This window comes from Phyllopteryx taeniolatus, chromosome 1, assembly GCF_024500385.1.
Source record: "Phyllopteryx taeniolatus isolate TA_2022b chromosome 1, UOR_Ptae_1.2, whole genome shotgun sequence".
Classification (NCBI taxonomy): domain Eukaryota; kingdom Metazoa; phylum Chordata; class Actinopteri; order Syngnathiformes; family Syngnathidae; genus Phyllopteryx; species Phyllopteryx taeniolatus.
Window position 1 is genome coordinate 3542125 of NC_084502.1, and position 14388 is coordinate 3556512.

The following is a 14388-nucleotide window of genomic DNA, read 5'->3' on the forward strand; positions in this document are numbered from 1 at the left end:
CACTTTGTTGTCATTTTAGCAAAATCCCAAAAACAGATGGGAAAACAAAGTGCTATGGCAGAATTCTTGGATGGGGCCAGAAAGCAGAAGGGGACTTCCGGTAGAACGACGAGGCAGGAAGGTCAGGGACTGACCGGGTCGGCAACAGAAGATCAATCCACGGAGAAGTGTTGGGAGATTTGAATATATTTGTGAAAAAAAAAAAAATCTCACAATGACTTAATCATCAGTAGAGCCTTAAATTGGGGTGCGTGAATGACTGACTGTGACTGGCTAACTGGCTATGACAGACTATACGACACCCATGAAGGACTCCGCATCCCTTCATAATCTGGGGCTCGTGCAGATTCTCATCAACAGCGATCCGATGAGTCCAGGTTGTTTAGTCGTGCAAATTAAATCCCGTCGAAAAATCATTTTTGTCGTACAAACCAAGGAGTTCTTTGCAGACACAATATGACCTGAAAAAATCATTGTTCTTTGAGACCCAGACAAGTTGCTGAGGCAATCCTTTTAGATGTATTTATGTCCGGTGTTGGCACGAAAATGTATTCATCGCATTTATTTATTTATTTTTATTTATTCCATGACTTCACTTCTACTTAAAGGGAGCGAACACCGGCAAGAGCCGTGGCATCACCGGGGGGTGTGATGTGAAGCTGCTTTTGGACAGCTTTTCTATGACCATACACTCGGCAGTTCTCTTCAAAGAGAACCATGTTTTTTATGAGAATTATTCAATCCATGTACATAAAATGGCTTGTAAGTAGATACAATCCAAAACAGGTTAGAACACATTCAAGTCGTGCCTTGTATTAACACACTCTGTATATACGAAACGGAAATGGTAAGGCAACAAAAGCTTTTCTTTGTCAAAAGTTTCCCACAGATCTTGTAGCTTTGTGGTGTGTTGGGCTCCTGGGAGGACGAATTGGATGTGATGCTACTTTATTAAACCCTGAGAAGATAGATCGAAGTCACGTCAGAAGATGTGTGAACTGATAAGTTAGACACATGGGTTATGAATATGCTCGTTAAAAGACATCATCGGCGATGAAATTGTCGATAATTGGAAGGCGCAAACATTTACGAGACTGCCTCTTTACTGTAAATAAGTTTGAATGAAAACAGAAGTGTGTCATCTAAATGTTATTTGCTTCTGTGGAAATGGTTGACATTTAATGGAGACATTGGATAAGCGGAATGGGAGATGAGTGAATTAATGAATATAGAAAACAGACTTTTGAATTGCTTTTCCCATACAGATAGTCAGTTGAGTCTTTTGAGTCAGAAATTACACAACCAAGTAAATCTTTTGTCGACTGCCTATTTTCGAAAATGTGTTTGTAAGTGAAACCTACACACACGTCATGGGGGGAGGGGAGGTGGCGTGAGTCATTACAACGAGTGGATTTCATTGTTCTGTAATTTGGTTTATCCATTGTGTATTTTGACCGAAGAATGTCACAGACCTTTTATTACGACACCTGCGAACTTGAAATAATATACAGCTCATGAAATTGCAGGATGTGTGATGAAGTCGAAGTTAAAATTGTGTTTTTTTTAATCTTTTAGCCCAGCAAACGTAAGCTTGTAGCTCTCTATAGCAATTACATTGGCTAAGACAATACAAACTGTCGCCGTCTCACTACCGCCGCGAGTTTGCTCAGCGCAGACACACAGACGGCAGAGATTTTCAGCAGGCAGCCCTTGTATTCAAATATCTTCTTGACACCAAAAAGGCAAAATGTCCACAATAAATATAACAAAAAAAGTTCCCACAAACGGTGTGGGCGGCACCGCATGCTCTCCAGTCTCTGGTGAGTTAACACAAACTGCTGGCCGAAATCGTTTTCTTTGTCTCGCTCGACTACATCGGTGAAAACGTAGAACAATCAACTAAAGTAGTCAAACGTGTCAGAGCCAACTCACAGTACTCACATGAGCCCTGCCCACACCTCTCTCTACCCTGTAGCCAATAGTAAACCAAGCACAACTCCACAAACACACACACAAATACATATCACTGTGACACAAAATTACCAACAGTATAAACACAGCAGGGGAGGGCAATACTGGCAAGGCCAGTGAGCGGATGGAGACTAATACTATAAAAGAATGGCAGGCTGGGTCGAATGTGGGAGGACATATGACGGATGAGCAATATCCTATAACCGAACCTGTCAGCGGTGCATGATTGAGAGGAGAATGGCCGAGATTACTGATCCATCATGTTCACAGTATGCATGGGAGGATTATGTAGCTCATCCTGCCCGGGAATGCCAGCGGCGGGGGGTGGGGGGGTCCCTGTCTCGTTTTGCGTCCTGTGTCCAGTCCGGGCTGTACAGGTAGTTCATCAGTGTCCCAGTCAGCTGGGATAGGCTTCAGCTCCAGGATAAGCATTAAAAAAAATTAAAAATGGTTTGGTGGTTTGACGCATAGATAAATAATTGAATGTTGTGATAACTGTAAAATCGGATGGTAGATTTGCATGGGTTTTACAGTTTCAGTGGGTTTAGTAAAACATTTCTGGTAATTATGATGATGGAGTGATGAAAAGTGACTCTAATATATTCCGCCTTCTGCTTTTTTGTGACTGATCCAAGACTTTAATTTACTGACACAACGAAATTCAAACATTGCTACTTAAATCCACCCTCATTGTGCGATGCCACAACTCACCCAGTTGGAACACATATTTCTCCTCCAAACACAAAACTGATAAAAACTGCATACATTCTCTATTCATAAATGACTGTTCTTCTTCCGATGAACCGCCTTCAGTACAAGGTGCTGAGTACTGAGCCAGGAGGAATCATGTTATCATGTTGGACTAATGTGCGGGAACATGTGTACACACAAAACCTGCAAACTACAAATAGAAGACACTAAGAGGGTCACCAAAACCATCTGAGGCCTCATTCAGCTCCTGTCATCCCTGGAATTTTTGGGCCACTGGGACATTTCAACAGGAGATTGGAGACTGGAGACATATGAAACATTTTGCAACCAACACTACAACGAATCATGTTTCATCAGTTTTGGATGCAGTTATTTCCCTGGCCTCAATTTACATCCAGTTCCCACACAGACATCACCAACGAGCCGAAATTAAACAAGGGTTTCGCCAACATATAGTCGGAGCTATAGATTGCACCCAAATTTCAATTAAAGCAACATCACGTAATAAATTCAGCTACATGGAAAGGAGAAGATTTCATTAAATCAGTGCACAAAAAAAATCTGCGATCTACATTGCCTGGAGGAACGCACGATACATTCATTCTTCAGAATAGCTCTGTGGGAGTGCGCCTCCTGCATGTTGACGATGTAGTGACGTGTCCCCAATAATGCTTGAAATATGGGTATTCAAAACATTTGCTTGTCCTCCTCCAGTTAATTAAAGAAAATTCTTATCTTTGGCCCGGTACATGTTTTTTGGCAGTTAGTTTGATGTCAAACTGTTTCTTTTTTATTGCCAAGACTGCTCTTTTCTCCGATCCAACAGAATTAACAGCAGCGCGGTTACATTCGCCCATGTGATTTTTTTACTTTTGTTGGCAACACATGCATTGATTGTTCCAAACGGTATTTCTTATTTTGTTTCCATTTCTCAGACAAGTATATATCAATGTCAGTCTCGGAGATATTCCTTTTCTCCGCCCTCTTTGCCATGATTTCGTAGAGGGAGAAGTACATCTATGCATTTTTAAAGGGATTGCTGCTACTTATGGACAATTGGAAAATGAAAATGAGGCTAAACGTGTGCGGGCTTGACAGTTTTGAATAGGTGGGATTTATCAATACACATTACTTACCGGTGTGCGTAAGATGTGTCCCTATTTGATAAATACAGATTTCTTTTTTTTTTTTTTTGTACACACATTCTAAATTTCAGTCCTACGAACTATTTTAAAACCTTTTCTTCACTCTCTTTGATAAATGAGGCCTCTGATCATTATCCCATTCACAAATGCCCTATGCTATGTTCGTGTTTCTCTCCTTCTCTCCTTGTGAAGCAGAATGACGGATTATTGGATTTCCTTCCACTATATGCTCTAAGACGTTGACACATTTGATCCTCATCTAAGGTTCTCGAGCATATTCCGTTTTTGTTTTTTATCCCGACCGTTTTCATAAAGAACTTCTCTTGATCTTTCCTTTTGTAGGTTATATTCTGAGTGTGGTTTCTGTTTTGTGCATTCCTTCTGCTTTTACTCCTTTTTTATAGTTATTTAGTACTTCCTGTGTTATTTATTTCTGCCATTTTGTCATCATTGTTTTTCATTTTGTATTTAGTATTTGTTTGTTTCTTATATTTATGTGCACCGTTGGTTCAATAAATCCTGTTTATTTGCACTACCTTTCTACAGAAACATGGACCCCAGACTACATCTGCTTTGGGGTCCATGTTTCGGTACTTTCGCCAGCACTGACACCCTGTGATTGACTGGTAACCAAGGTGTAGTATGTCTCTGGCCATAAAAGGCAGTTGTGATAGACTCCAATGTCGTACAACCTGCACAAGATACACAGTGCAGCTAATAACAGTGTTACAGTAGATGGTTTACTGGACAGTGGGGGGGGGGCTTTTTGCGAGATAGATCTATGTAGCAAACCTTTTACTGCACAAATCATGAAGTCAGAAAAATATATTAAAATACTGACTGTCCTTGCTCCTATTATAACTGTGACTGTTTTCATTATCATTCATATTTCATTCATTCAAATGTTTAAACAAACTGAGGGGGATTACAAAAAAAAAAAGAAAATCCTCACACAATCTTCACACAGTTTGGTTAAACCCTTCCAAATGAAGGAAAATATATGAAAACAACAACCGTCATTTATCGGGAGTATGTGGACTTGTAACATCAATATTGTGTGTTTTTTTATTTTTTTTTATTTTTTTACAACAATAGAAAAACATTAAAAGCCCTAAACTACAGCTCATTAAAATTATGATGACATGGCATGGCATTAGTTCTAAGCTCCAATTGGCCTTGGGCGATATTGTCACGACTGTAAAATTTTGTTTGCACAAAGCATCTGCATTTAGTTGTAGCTAGAGATGTGAAATGAATTTTATGCATTTCTAGGGATGAGAAATAATGGAAGAGATTTTCCCTGTCTGTGTGCAATATACTGTAAGATGATTGCATAAGAAGTGTGCACCACAGACACGAAACACACGCACACACACACCGCAATACACTTGTGTTTTTACAGTTATGTAATTTGTGGGCTTCCTATATTGTCTTGTTAGACTCATCAACAATTTGTCCTAGAATGAACACGAAACAAGGTCCATCCCTCTGTGAGCATGATCAAGCATTATTCTCCCAATCAGTCAGCGCAAAGTTGTTTTAAAAGTGCTGTTGTTTCACATTTCCTCTCAGTTTCACAGGCCTGATGCGAAAGATAAAAGAGCAGAAATGGGGTTGTGTTATTCTCAGAGCTAGAAATACAAGCGAGCAAAATGCAAGAACAAAAGTAATTGGCAAAAGCTGTATCTCCAAGAGAGGAGAAAGATACACTTGGAGCTGTTTACAACAGTAAGATTATGTAAATAGGACGTGACTGATTATTTTATTATAAGATATAGCCTTCAGCCTTTTACCCAACACAAACCGTCCCCTGCTCGCCATTTTCCATTTTTCAAGAACGTTCACTTAGCCTGACAAATCCACTGATTCTTTACTCTGTGACCCATCAATAATTGCATGTTCCCACACCGTCACAGTTTTACAAACACCAGCGGCCCATTCTGATGATTTCTTTGCAGTTGATGCAGTAAACATGTTCAGATTTGCACGGTAAGTAGAAGATGGAGCAAACGTTCCGATTTGAAGGGTAATCCCCTCCGATGCCACCAAAAACCTGTCACGATGTGAATGACTCAGGTGAGGGGAGTTGTTATAATATAGCCATTGTGAGTCTTATACTCATTTTCACTCCAGAAAATGTGTTTCTTGTGTGACAAATGTCAAGCTTGGTGTGAATCAAATCTGACAGTTCACATGTCAATTTTTTGATGAGTAGGGGAGCTCTTTCTGCAAAAGACTTATTCAGCTTCACTGCCAGATACAACCATTTAGATATTTTTTTATATCATGGACTATTCATTTATGTAACAATTTTACATCGTGTATGAGAAAAAAAACTTTTGGCCACTGTACAATCATTCCATATATTCCATATTTTCTATAATACAGAATGTGGTTGTTAATCAGCATTTCTGACTTTTTAATGAAACTGAATAAGTGCTTCATCGAAAAGGGATTTATTTGCTTACACCTTAAGGAAGCAGAAGCACAGGATACATCCTTTGCATTAACATGTCAGTAGCAAAACCGTAGTTTCCATGGCATTGCTTCAGAGTTAACGAAAGATGTTCTTCTTTCTTTCTCTTTTCTGATTTTGATTGACAGACCTTTTGTAATACAACTGAAGCCAAGAAGGGACATTACTCTTCCTGTCAATGTACTGAATACTAAAACAGCAAGTCTCGTCTCAAATGGTCAATGGGCAGAAAAGGTACAAAATGACAGAAAGCCTTATATTACTGAAGATATGAAAATGCGACCATGGTGTTAGATGAGTTCTGCCGGTCGACAAGAAAGCAGAACATTCCCATAAAACACCGGTATATCTGTGTATGGCTTTTCTAATGTTTGATTATAAATGTTTTCATTTTAGGCTTCATTCTATACTGCAATGAAAACACAGTATGTTTACCTCATGTACACTTAAGGCTTCTTTATACTCGCGCGGGCGGAGAACCGCGCTGACGTCACTGCGGCTATCCCGCGCGTAGTTTGTCTTTATACTTGAACGCAACCCACGCGCGCTGTTTTGAAAGTTCTCCTCCAAGTCGGGGGTGTCGCTACGGCTGGTATTGGCTAGGACGCCACAGGGTGGAGTTTCCTCTGCATTTTGTGGCCATTTCTGGTAGCCGTTTTTGCTTTCCTTTCCGTAACAAGGAACAAAGCAACAACAATGGTGACCGTGGAACAGAATCTGCTAGAACAAATGGACCGAGATGACACGATGATGATGATACGTTTAATTATGCTGCAAAATCGATCGAGAAGGCGGCGGCGTAGCTGCTATGTGGAACCGGGAGGAACGCTGATTACATCATCACAGCATGTGACTAAAACCAACCAATCACGAGAGATGATCTACGCGGCATTGTACGCGCAAGCAGCAGTTTTTGCCGTGTACGCGTCAAGCTACGCACAGGGGCCTGCGCGGGCCAATTCATCGGTCACGTGATGCACTTCGGCCGTTGTCGGCTGCGCGACCGCAAGAGTATAAAGAGGCCTTTACTCTACGTTATTACTGGGTCTTGCTCTACTGGGCTTCCATACACAAGTCAACCTATTTTCTGCATCGAAATTCCACCATCCCTCCATTTTATACCTGTTCATAGTTACGGGGAAACTAAAGCCTATCCTAGATAACTCTGGGAAAAAGGCATACTGCATCATGGATTCTTGCCAAGAGGGGGAAGTAAAATTAAACACCTCAGATAATGTCAAGCATGTACAGCCTTTTATAACTGGCATGTGGGTGTGTTCGGAATTAAGCAATATCAATTAAACTCATTAATTGGGATTCAGAACACACCTGCCACCATTTAAGTGCCTCTAACCCTAAATGAATTCCAGATGTTCTAGTAGGCTTTTCCTGACTTTTTGGGATTTACTTGTTGTAGCCACTGTATAACAGACAGATAACCATTCATACTCACAATCACGCGGTCAAATGCTGAATGAGAAGTCACGGAAGTCAGCTGTGTGTACCACTACACTATCAGTTGTCAGACCCAACCTGCACTTCACAGCAAGACGTTTGTAATATCGGATTATCATTATTGTAATTGCGTTATACAGAACAGCTCTCTTTATAAATTCCAGATATAACATCTGCAATCTTGATTCATGACATAAAAAAAAAAACATGAACCTGCTTTCCTGTATGAGGCCAGTTTTTTCAACACATAAAAATGAGTACAAATATTTAGGTTGTATCACTACAACAGCTGTATCACTACAACACTTGCACATGCACTCCCAGTCAGAAAACTCTTTCACGCTCACTCCGGGTAAGGAAATGGATCAGTGATGAAAAACTGCACGGGTGTCTGGGTGCAGTCAGTATTTGCACTGACAGGTTTACATCCTGTTTTCAGTCAGAAACAGACTGATCCAGAGTTTACTTAGATGTCTGAAGTGCATCTTGCAGCAAAACCTTTTTCTTCTGGCTTTATTGCGGTCTACTGGATCTTTCGAAAATACGGTTTCTAAGTTGATCGAAGACTCTAAACTGAGTGTATAGGTTTTCTTTTTGTCCTTATGGGTTTTGCAATTGGCTGATGACCAGTCCGGTGTGTACGGGCCTCTCACCTAAAGTCAGCTGCCCGCTCTACCGAGGACAAGTGTTACAGAAAATGGATGGATGGATATTTGTTATGGGCAAAATTAAAGCAATTTCTGAGCGAATCCATGGTCGAACAACAGATTGTGTTTGACTTCTGAGTGAGGCCCCACCAAATCATTTATACATCCATCTGCTCACCTCTCTGCTTGCCTCTGACGGACGCACTTCAAACGGCACATTGCTAAAGAAAATTCGATTCTCTGGAGTTTTTTTTTTTTTTTTTTGGGTGTGCTTTCCATTAATATCTCAAGCAATTATGCTTCATTCCAAGCCTCCATCTGCCTTACTTCCTGTCAGCCTACTGCCCGTTTCAAACACAGACTTGAGACATGTTCAGACAGAAAGATGTTTCTCTGTGACTGATGTAACACCAAGCAGGCTGGGTCTGGAAATCTTATCTGAATAAATAAGCAACGTCTATTACGGTTTGCTTTGAAAAGCTTTTAGGGCAACATAATCAACATTCATTTATTTCACTCTATGTTTGGAGCATTTGGAAGACTGGACAGTCAGCGTTCTTCCTCCACTATCTATTACGAAAGTCATCACTTACGTACTGTATGTCAGTGCTCTCTACTTATTATTTTCACACATTCATTCAGCCTCACTTTGAAGGGATCTTTTATGTATACAGTACTGTATCTACTGTAGAAAGTTTTAATTGGTGTGTACATATTTATCTAGTAATTTGATCGATTGCTATAGTGTTTTGCAGTGGGATGGCCATGTAACTTCAATAGCTGGAGCATATTTCACGATCATGCAGGTGTTTCAGAAACAGGAAAATTGAGATTAAATAATATCCAATATGAATCGTGTTATATATAGAATACAGCACATACAGTACAGGTAATACATTTGAGCTTTTCTTTTTTCCATTTTCCGTCAAGTCTTAAATTGCTTTCAGTTGTGCAGCTCTTGATTAGATCTTGTCGATGTAACTTGGTTTGCCATCATAGCTTTGAACACCGCATTCACAGTGCAAGAAATTAAGTTTTTTTTCATAGGCTCACCAAGCTTTAGAGTGCAAAACATAAGGAAAGCAATCTTATCTGTAATAGATACTCATCCTATAATAAAATCAAGGTCCCAGAAATTTGCACACAAGGTTACTAAACAACAGGAGGGTAAAGCCACAAAGATTCCTGCATGGCACACCACTTTCAGAATCAGTCTTAAGAAAAATTGTGGCATCCAGGGAAGATGTCTTTTTGGGAGGTAGCATAGCTAGCTAACTCAAGCTGTAGTGGTGGAAACAGGCCGAGTAATTATAACCAAGAGACTTGCAATTTATTATATAGTGAGTGATGGGCGACTCATGCCGGACTCTAAAATGCATCACATGGCGCCGTTTTAGCCAGGCCCAAAAAAATCTGGAAAACTGAAATGGTCAAAAATAGTTTAACACTACTTGTCCACTATTCAGTTCACATTTGTAGCAATTATCTTCAAACATGTTTAATGTATTTAGGAACAAAAATCTGAATTCACCTGACAGGGTCTTTGAGAAATTAATGAGAAGGTGAAGGAGCTTTGTGAGCAGCTGCCAAGATGTTAAGAGAGGCTACGTGAGCTATTCCAGAACTACACTATCTGCAGAATACACTGCATCCTGTGTGCACAGGATATACAAGTAATAAAACATACTCCTCAAGGATGGCAGAAAGAGGGTTATCAGCTTAATTAAAAAAACAAAAAAACAAAAGGGGTGAAAAATAGAAAATAATTTAAAAATAATAATTTTAAGGGCCTCTCACAGCTCTTTTTCTTCAAGATATTTGGTTTAAATCTTTGTCAATGCTGACACTAGTGTAGACCTTTATTAAAGTGCACCAGATTCTGCTGTCAAAAATCAACTTCCATGTAGCGTAACTGTCGTTAAGGTCAAACCGAAAGAAGAAAGTGGCCGCCTGTGTCTCATTTTGCATGACTGTGTCCCTCCATTTACTTTTTGGCTCCACGACAATTCTGTCATCTCTGCTGCCCAAATGTGACAGTCAAATCACCGGTGCTGTCCTCGTGCCACACAGCAGTCTGTAGTGCCATTCAAACCCATGTTTGGCTTGTCATTATTTTATCCCTTTCAATCCAACCCTCACAATCAAATTAGTTAAGAAATTGGGCATTCCTGGCACACATTTGCATCCACAAAGCAAGCACACAGCAGCTGCCAGAGCAGTGATAATCCCCAACCGGGATAGAAAGCTCAGGTGACCATGGTTGGGGAGTTTCTTGCCCCACAGACAAAAGACATTTAGTGCTCTATTTTCATAGACTGTTCAACATGCGCCGGAGCTCAAATGGGTGGCGCATCTTGAGTTTCGTACGAGCGCAAGGCTCGCTGACATGTTTGCGAATTTAGTAGTATAGGCGTTAAATTACATGACAGTTGGTGCCACTTTTATATAGTATCATACCTTAAAAAAAAAAAAAAAGAACAATCCTACTTGCGAGAATGTCTCCTTTCTGTTGACCTGATATCAGCTGATCTTGCAATGTTGTTCCGCTGGTGACATGTCATGCTGCTGAGAGCAGTGGCACTCGGTCATGCAGCGTAAATGTCATTTGGAACGACGTTGCAAGCCGCGTCCGCTGTCACCTTCCCCTGTTCCTCTGTTCCTCGCATGGGTCTCACTGTGCACGGTCACTGAGATGATGCCCCACAGCTCCGTGCTTCAACTCTGCATGAAGCCCTTCAGCTTTAGTTAATGGACAGTTGCAAACATTACTCAACATATATCTGTCATTCTCTATTTGGATCTTCTCTCTCTTTACTGACACAATGGTGTGTCTCTGTACTCAAACACATTCATTGTATGGTTCCAGCAAAAAGGACACGTAAGTATTTGAAAGTGAAACTGAAAATGTATCTTGAGTATTGCTTTTGATTCACGGTCCTTATTATTAGTTTCTTCTGTCAAGTTTGTATTATAAAAACCTTATTTCAGTCTATATTTCTCTCTCTCTGCATTTCCCTTATTCTCTGGATTTTTGCTTCGTGTCTGACTGTGTGCACATATTTACTAGTAATTATATTTCATTATGTTTTGCAGTACATTTTGTGCCCCCATGAAGCACTCCTGGACTCCCTAAAGGACAGTAAATTTAACAATCTGTGCAGGCTTTTATTCATGGTCAAAATGCATTACTTCATTGAAACTATTGAATTCCCTCATGTAAAATGTATTTGTGTTATTGGGATATGTAAGAAAATTACATTTTCACTTGTGGATGGCAACACTGATGGCACTTTATTACCAGTATGCTGATATGTATAAGGCTAAAAGGCCGTTCGGGGCCACAGCTGGGATTGGAGTATCCTAACTGACCAAGGCCGTGCTTTACGCGGGAGAGATTGAATTCAATTCAGTCACTGGAACAGCCTTGAATTGGGAATTCATTCGACGCCAGCTTCAAAGAAGTCGTATGTCATGTTAGAGTTTAAGCTTTTCAGACTTGCAGCATAAGGCTACAAGGAGGGCAATGAGCTTAAAAATTCGGAGCGGATATATGAGTGCGTTTCAGGTGATCATTTGTAAAGTACTCAGGAGCAAAAAGAATCAGGAGGCCAAGCAGATGAAGGAATGATAGTCATGTTGAAAAAGAGGCGATAAGGATGTCATTTACATGGTTCACTTCAGAATGAATAGTTGATGATGGATTATTTTTTACTTAAGGAACAATGGTGAACAAATACAAGACATGGAAGCAGCAACAAGATAAACACTGCGCCGCCTTGCCACAGCTTGCACAAGAGTGTGTATTAAGGTCACTGCCTCTGGGGCCACTTTTAAGTGCGAGAGTCAAAACTATTTGAATAAACCCACATGAGAGAAGCACAGCCATGTATACTTATGAGTCCTGGTATAAAACAATACACAGTGGACCATTTCTTGACATGGAGAACATCAAATGCTTTCACAATCAGAAGAGGTGTCTTTCAGTATTACAGACCGCTTTTGACAGAGATCCCATTCTCCTAATCACAGGCAAGTGTACAATAGCAATTGTGATTTGTTCAAAGTGCCTTTTAAGAAGGAACTCACCCTTATACCACCAGGCATGGAAATGACTGAATCACAAGAATGTTTTCTACCCTAATTTCAAGCACAATATTTCATCGACACACGCAATCAATTGATCTTCAGTGGCAGCGACCATCCAAGGCACTTATTCATGGATTGTTCAGGAACCTTTCCATGTCATTCAGGACCCTCCAATTTGTGAGATGCCTTCCTCAGCACAAGATTCACATCAGCAAATATCACTTCATCCAAATAGCTCTTTTATGAGGAAATAAATTTGACACCAAAATGTGAAAGACAAGACTTAGTGCTCTAAGTCCCCTTCGGCTTTATGTAATGGGCAGCCGTGGACCAATGGTTAAGATCATCGCCTGACACCATGGGGGACCTAGGTTCAAGACCCCGACTGGACCATTCGCCAACATCCCCCGGACTCACGGTTGTGGGGTCTTTGAGCAAAACACTGATACCCCGAAATGCTCCCCGGGCGTTTCAGCTGCCCCCTGCTCCAGTGTGTTCCACTAACATGTGTATGTGTTCACTGTGATGGGTAAAATGCAGAAAACAAATTTCATGTGCATGCATGCATGCATGTTCATGACAATACATGTGATTCTTCTTCTATGTAAAAGCATAGAGATTGTGTAAATGCAGGCAGTTAAAACGGTTCCATCTGCTTGTCGCAGAGCCAGAAAGCAAAAAAATATTGAACACCTCAATATGGACTGTTTAAGCTAAATTTCTCAAGTTTTTGAAGTGCTAAGGCCCACATTAGGCATGTTAGTATGCTCTACACGCAGTTTGTTGAAAGGGAAAATAACAGCCATTGTTATTGATTTGTACAGTGCAGCCGTGTTCAACCTCTTTCGGCTAATAAAAATCAAAACACCACTTGCTCTTGACTGCTAATTTAATGGTTGTTTGCACACTATAACTGGATATGTGATTAGAGTGACATTGTAAAATATGCTTCAAGGTCATGCAAATTATAGTAAATCCTCATAATACACAGTACGTGCACATGTGGCATTTTGGCTAATCCTATAATGTATTAGTCGGGAAAGTTGTTTTTAATCAATTCTAGAAATTGAAAGTTATTTAACTTAAATAGGCAGCTCCGCCTGTGTGGAGTTTGCATGTTCTCCCTGTGCCTGCGTGGGTTTTCTCCGGGTACTCCGGTTTCCTCCCACATCCCCAAAACACGCGTGGTAGGTTAATTGAAGACTTTAAACTGCCCGTACGTGTGAATGTGAGTGTGAATGCCTGTTTGTTTGTTATTAGAATCTGCAATTGGCTGGCGACCAGTTCAGGGTGTACCAGGCCTCTCGCCCAAAGATAGCTGGGATAGGCTCCAGCGCGCCCGCGACCCTAGTGACGATAAGCGGAATGGAAGATGAATGAATGAATGAATGAACTTAAATAGAGTTTTGGACAAATTTCAGTCAGGTTTCCGACCTCATCACATTATAGAATCAGCTCTTATCAAAGTGCTAAATGATACACACTACATGTACCTCAACTCAACTCAACTTTATTCATAGAATGCTTTAAAAAAAAAAAAAAAAAACACACACACAACTGCACACAAAGTCCTGACATTATATAAAAACAAAACATTAAAAAACACAGTTGGACAAATTAACACAATAGCTTAATAAGAATGTTAAAAACAATAGATTCAATAAAACACCAAAACAGTGCAGAAATTTACCAAAACTATTACATATCTTACATCTTTTGAGTCTCCAAAATAATAATTACTTCCGGGCGTGATGTGCTACTGCATAAAAACATAGGGCAATCCATGCTGCTGTATGTAAAGAATAACATGTACGCACATTGAGTGACATCATGATCACTATCATGATTGACAGTCAGCCAGCAAAGAAAGACAAAACCAAAACAGAAACCGATGACT

General features: G+C 40.3%; 1 protein-coding gene across 2 annotated transcripts in view; it reads right to left on the reverse strand.

Annotated features, from left to right (window-relative positions):
* Nucleotides 1–14388, reverse strand: part of opn7b (opsin 7, group member b) — a 55335-nt gene that overhangs the window by 30433 nt on the left and 10514 nt on the right. The window lies entirely within an intron of this gene.